Source organism: Sarcophilus harrisii, chromosome 2 (genome assembly GCF_902635505.1).
Source record: "Sarcophilus harrisii chromosome 2, mSarHar1.11, whole genome shotgun sequence".
In the NCBI taxonomy this organism is placed as follows: domain Eukaryota; kingdom Metazoa; phylum Chordata; class Mammalia; order Dasyuromorphia; family Dasyuridae; genus Sarcophilus; species Sarcophilus harrisii.
The window spans coordinates 459,436,402-459,442,401 of NC_045427.1; the positions used below are offsets into that span (position 1 = coordinate 459,436,402).

At 44.8% G+C, this 6,000-nt stretch overlaps 1 protein-coding gene across 7 annotated transcripts in view; it reads right to left on the bottom strand.

Annotated features, from left to right (window-relative positions):
• ZNF536 (zinc finger protein 536) overlaps positions 1-5,713 on the bottom strand; it is a 585,974-nt gene extending 580,261 nt beyond the window's left edge. For 2 of the 7 annotated variants that reach the window (XM_031954398.1, XM_031954395.1), the window contains exon 1: positions 5,054-5,713. The gene's annotated coding sequence lies outside the window, so the exon portion shown is untranslated. Of the gene's footprint in view, positions 1-858; positions 1,514-4,298; positions 4,956-5,053 lie in introns of those variants that run through there. The other 5 variants (XM_031954397.1, XM_031954394.1, XM_031954399.1 and 2 more) reach the window with 3 other exon arrangements.
• Positions 5,714-6,000: the final 287 nt, after the last annotated feature.

Genomic DNA, 6,000 nt, shown 5'->3' on the forward strand with positions numbered 1-6,000 from the left:
AGAGTGAAACACAAGGGTTCCCCACTTTTTCTCCTCCTGTAGGTTCTGTAACCCGGCTTCAGAGGTCCCCTCTCAGTACCATGACCTCTGCCAGCCATTTCATCAGGACTGAGTAGACATCAGAAATGCATTTTTAAAGTTACTTTTTACCCAAGGCTCTAAATTTAAATATTTATGTCTTCTTTTTGAAAAATGACAGACCGAGGGACTTTAAAAAATCACTAACCATCTCATCCAGCAATGACTGGGGTGCTCAATGATCAGAGGATTTACAGCTCTTTCTCAATCCCTCGGAGAACCTCATTTTTTAGTGAAAATGCTCCGGTCAATCTGTGTCAAGCAACTAGAAAGAGATCATTTAAGGGGAGGGGAGTGTTAAGTGATAAGCTCTTTCTGTTTTGTTTTTGTTTTTTAAAAGCACAAACGGACATACACTCCCGAAAGCGCACACAACCCTTAGGGTCTTCGGTATGGTGATGAGCTGAATGATGGGGAGAAGAATAACATCTCCTTCTACCGTAGCTTCATCCACACACCATCGAGCCACAGACATCAACATTACACATTTACAAAAACAATCCCTTTCAAAATCTCCCTACAGGTACATACATCGTACTGGAAAGGAAAAATGAACACACATTCACCCATACACAATAACAACAACAACATCTCACCTTGCCTAAGAAGTCGGAGGGAAAAGTTAGGGAAGAAGACAGAAAACCTAAAGTCCCCGAGGCTACAGAAAAATCCCGCTCTAGAGAAGCCGCCCCAGAGACCAGCCGGGAATGTTCGGCTTTCAGAAATACTTCGCATCTTATTTGCACTTAACCTATTGATGTACTTATGCAGGTCACTTACTTTGGAATATGTTTGAACCGTTTTAAATCAAGCAGATCGCGGCGATTTTCACTTGGGTTTGCAAACAAGTTTCATGGAAGAAGGAGAAGGAAAGGAAAAAAAAAAGATCCAATTATGCAAATCTGCTCCGGGATAGGTGGTGAATATTCAGTATGACGAGGCTACTGTAATAGTTCAATGCAACACACTGTACTGGACAGATTTATGGGGGCGCGTCACCACTACGCCAGGTCCTGCTCGCCAGATCATCTTGAAGTTAATTAAAGCCGTAATGTCCACTTTCCCTGCGACCCTCCCTACTTGGGTTTACTATTTCAACACTAAAGCTTGGGGCTGGGGTGGGGGTAGAGGGGGCGAATCTTGTTCGCTCGGATTTCTATTTATCTCCTTCCCCCTCCCTCTTTCTTACTCTCCTCTTCCTTTTTTTTTTCCACTCTCTCCCTCTTTTTTTTTCCCTCCCTTTTCCTCTTAGAAGTTGCCTTCCACTTTACGAACAAAGATATGAGCCACAGGAAAAGAGATTTAAAAAAAAAAAAAAAAAACCCAAAGGATTAAGCAAATCTGTCCTCAAGTAATAATATAGTTGGTACTCTGAACCTAGGGGGAAAAAAAAGCGCTCTGACCCCAGTGAATCTCTCCTCTTCTGCCTGCCCTCCCGCTCCTCACCCCCCACCGCCTCCCCAAGTTTGCCAAACCCCTTTGTAGTGCGGCTCAAAGCAGCCAGTCCTCTTCTTTTTGTGGCAGCTTCTAAACTTAATTATGACACTTAAAAATAATCATTCGTCCATCGCCTCCCTCTTCCTCCCCAGCTTTTTTACCTCCTCCTTCCCCCCAACACAAACCCAAACACTCTCCCTTCCCGCCCCCCAGTCTCCCTGCTCCCCTCCCCTAGCGTCCACTCCACCCCTGGAAGCTGGACTACCGCTATCTCTATCAACGGGTCAAATCAGCTCAGCAAACACGGCCCCTGTTGGATTTATTTTAAACTGCACAGCCCTATGAGAAGCACTCACTACATGCTGAAGCACAGACAGACAGTAGTAACACACACATACACACGCACGCACACACACGCGCGCGCGAGCGCGCGCACATGCACACATACATTCGCTCACATACACTCTCCTTCGGATTTGGGGGGGTGATGGTGGTTATAGAGACCAGTTTCTCCATCACCGCCTGATATCGGCGACGTGTTATTCTCATTGTCTGCCGGTGCTTTCTGCATAACAAACAGAGCCGGCAGGCTCTGCTCTCTGGGTCTGGCTTGCAGGGACTCTTTTAAGCCAACTCATTTTCTGCTGAAGAGCAATGAGAAATCACGTCTTCTCCTAGACACTATTATAGACATAACAATATCCTCCCAACAAAACCCCTTCTACAATAACACTCGGGCACACAAATAGGCTGTTTACTGTTATTCCCCAAGCCTCCTCTTCCTCGGAGCCCCTCCCCCTTCATTTTAAAGCAAAGACCCCCCCCCAACCCTTTTCCCCTGCCATCCCCATCCCTTATCTTCTTTCCAGTCCAACAACCCCCCCTTCCCCTCCACACACACATAAAACACAGACATTTACCAAACCCACGGGGTCCTCTAACTATTTCGCCAAGAGACAGATTGCAGACACCGACTCACGGAGGCAGAAGTCAAAAAAACTTAACTTTCCACCTGTCCCCAAAGAAATCTCTTCTGTAGTTTCCCTAGAAGACTCTGAGACCAAAAAAAAAAAAAAAAAATTCTCCATCCCCCGCCACACCTCCCACCACCTTCTTCCCCCCTTTTTTTAAAGTTCGCTGGCTTCTGCGTTTCAACCTTCCCTCACATTATATACATCTATCTATATACATAGAGTCTATATTTTAAATTATTTGCAAAACTGCAACAGATGGGCGCATTGAGATCTGGATTCTTTCCTACTCGTCATCAAAGAAAAGCTCTCTCTCTTTTTCTCTCCCTATTTTTTTTTTTTTTTTTTTTTTTTTTTTTTTGCCTAAAATATATCCCGGGTCCCGCCTACGACTGTTTTCCTTAATTCTTCATCTTTGCAAAATAATTCGCAAAGCAAAGCAGAAGCATTATCAGGCAAAGATCTTTACTACCCAGTTCTTCAACGGAGGGGGGTAGGGGTGGAGGAGAAGGTGAGGGGCTGGGGGAGCTGCTTTCCAATCTGTCTCCCTCGTCACTTTTCCAATACCTTCTCCCTTTTCCCCATTCCCAGCACCCATATTCCTACCCCGCGTCCCCCTCCCATCCCAAATGCTCTCCCCCTCCCCCAATAGGTCCCCACCCCAAACCCTAGCTTCTCTCCTTAATCCTCTCTCTCTTTCTCTCTCTTCTCTGGACAGCTAAGTTTTCTCTAGAACCTGTTACTTATTTTTTTTTTTTAAATCTATGGTACTTGGATATTTAAAAAAATAATAAATTAAAAAACGCCCAGATTTGAGGCTGACAGGTGCTCCCCGGCTCCCGGGCAGTGTTTGCAGGCAAACTCTCCTTTACCTGAGCTCCAAAGGTTTAAACCCAGAGCTGACATTTAGTGCATACTTGAATGTCACAACGTTCGCTCAAAGCATTATGCACGGCTCCCTATTCATAAGAGGTCGATTAGAGCACAAAATGGCAGGTCTCCCCGGCACTTGAATCTCACAAGTTTGACACATGGTATGCATCAGCTAACTTTGATTAAAAAAAATGGTTACAAATTACACTCCGGCTGAGCCGGAATCCTGCAAGGGAGAGGCAGAGAAGGGAGGAGAGACAGAGATAGAAGAAAGAAGGGAGGGAAAAAATGTTTAAAAGTCACTTCTTCAAAAGTTTACTAGGGCTACAGCCTTTTCTCTCTCCCCCCCTCACTCCCCCACTACCCCCTCCAAAAGTTTCTCTGGGAACTTAAGGACAGATTCGCTCAGATTGGGGGAAAGCTGAGAACCGAAGTGGGGGGACGAAAAGTGGGAGGGGGCAGGGAAAGAGGGTAGCGCCTGGATCCCCTCTCGCAGCTGCCTCCTGAAAATCCGGGGCAACTCTTCTGCAAAGTAACGGTTTAGGGGCTTGGGCGGGGGCTGGGGCTGGAGTGGGGGTGGGGTGGGGGGAGAGAAGGAGGCGAGACAGACGGGGCTCTTTCTCTCCAGCCTAAGTTCTATAGCGCCATTCAATGGCTCCTCGCCTCCTTTCATTATTTTCTCCTTCTCCCCTGACAGCCCTTCTTGCAAACGTCACAGCTATGGATATTTAATTATACTGTATTTTTTTAATCACGGTGGAAAAAAACGGCAGGCCTCATTGCGATGGGGGGGGTGGGCGGAGAGGGGGGAGGGAGAAATGCAAAGAGTCCAAACTCACTTTGCCACCTCTCGGACACTGGGTCCGGAGCCCCCCACCCCCCCGGGCGCCCCCCACCCTCGGCACCTCCACGAGCCCCCTCCACCTTTGTCTTCCTTACCTTAAACACTTAAAGAAACGAGTAGGGAGCAAACTCCGGCACGTAAACGAAGCGTTGTAAAAGATTGTGTTCAATGAATAATGAGGCATGTCCACATGATTGACTTGATCATTTTCTAGGGCTGAGGGGGGACAGGCGCTGCTCCGAAGTACCACAGTCGCCCACTCCCGAAAGCCCTTCTAACTGTTTCCAACACATCCCGAGGAAAGAGTGCTTTATTTTAATCTGTCTCTTTTCAGAATAACCCTGTTCATTGATACTAATCATCCAACATCAGAAGACATTCCCATCTTTCAGCTCGGACTCCCCCTATCTGGTAGGTGGAATGCATTGTACCATTAAAAAACCTCTCCATTGTCGTCTTGGCATAATTCACAGCAACTAGATAGGTCTTGCGGCATTTAGCTTTGATGAGCCAAAAGCTGAACCCTTGATATAATAATCTACAAAGAATGGTGTGTGATCGTCCATTTTTTCTCTCTGTCTAGCAACTAAGAAACCATTTAACACAGCGCAGCTTGGTTCTGACCTTGAGCTCATGTAAACACACTTATTAAAATCTATCTATTCTCTAAGAGCTACATTCTGATTGTCAGACTCGTTACTCAGACATATATCAGCCCCTTTGCCTGTCATTACTTTGCATCCCTGCCTTTGACTAAAGAATATTTTATCGAGAGAGAGAGAGAGAGAGAGAGAGAGAGAGAGAGAGAGAGAGAGAGAGAGAGAGAGAGAAGAAAAAGCTTAATTCTTACCTGCTTCTGAAACTATTTAAAGTCTGTCTCTTTTAAAAAAAAAAAAAAAAAAAAAAACTCCCCGGTGAATCTTGGTGGACAGCGGGACGTGCAGCATCAGTCACAGCTCCGGCGTTTAAGAGAAGTAATCAGCGATAAAGTGACGTTGATCCGCGCTCTAACCTTGTGGCGTATTTAATGTAAATAAGCCAGTTATGTTACCAATCGCATAGATACAAACACATAAAGGTCTTCAGCATCGCCTTCCCATTCTCTTTCCATGAGAGCCGACTTTATTTACAGACACTATTTAGGGGATCATGATAATTCTAAAACAATACTAGTGCCAAATGATTATGAAAATATGATTTTAATTAATCACGTAGTAGGCAAGGAAATTAGCATACGGTAATTAAACTTAGGGAAAAAACGTCATGGACGTTCTCTGCCTTATGGGTCCAGAATAATCATTAAACGATGGGTTTCAGGACTTAATTATCAAGCAAATAACTTTTTTTAAGCAACTTTTCAAGGTTTATCCTGAGGGCAAACGCTTTTAGTAAATAATATACAACCAGCAAAAAGCAAGGTGCCAATGTGCAATAGGTTATGTTTCTACAAAGCAGGGAAGAGAGAGGGAAGGAGGAAAAGGGCTGAATAATGCAAGTATGGATTCTATGTCCTGTAGTTGACAAAAGCCTTGGTACCTCAATAGACTCTTTGTTATGGGATTATATAATGATTGTGGGGGTAATTATGGGAAAAAAAAGATTTAGTAATAATAAAAAAGTATCAAAATACGCCAATGAGCAGCTTGTTTTAAAAGAAAAGACTCGCTTGTGACATTAGGGGCATGTTAATAACAGAAAGGCAGGATCCGAAAGAGTTGGCAAATAAAAAAGGAGAGAGAGAGAAAGCCTGTGATGCGCATGGTTAAGAAGCGATGGAGACAGATTGATTATTCCAAA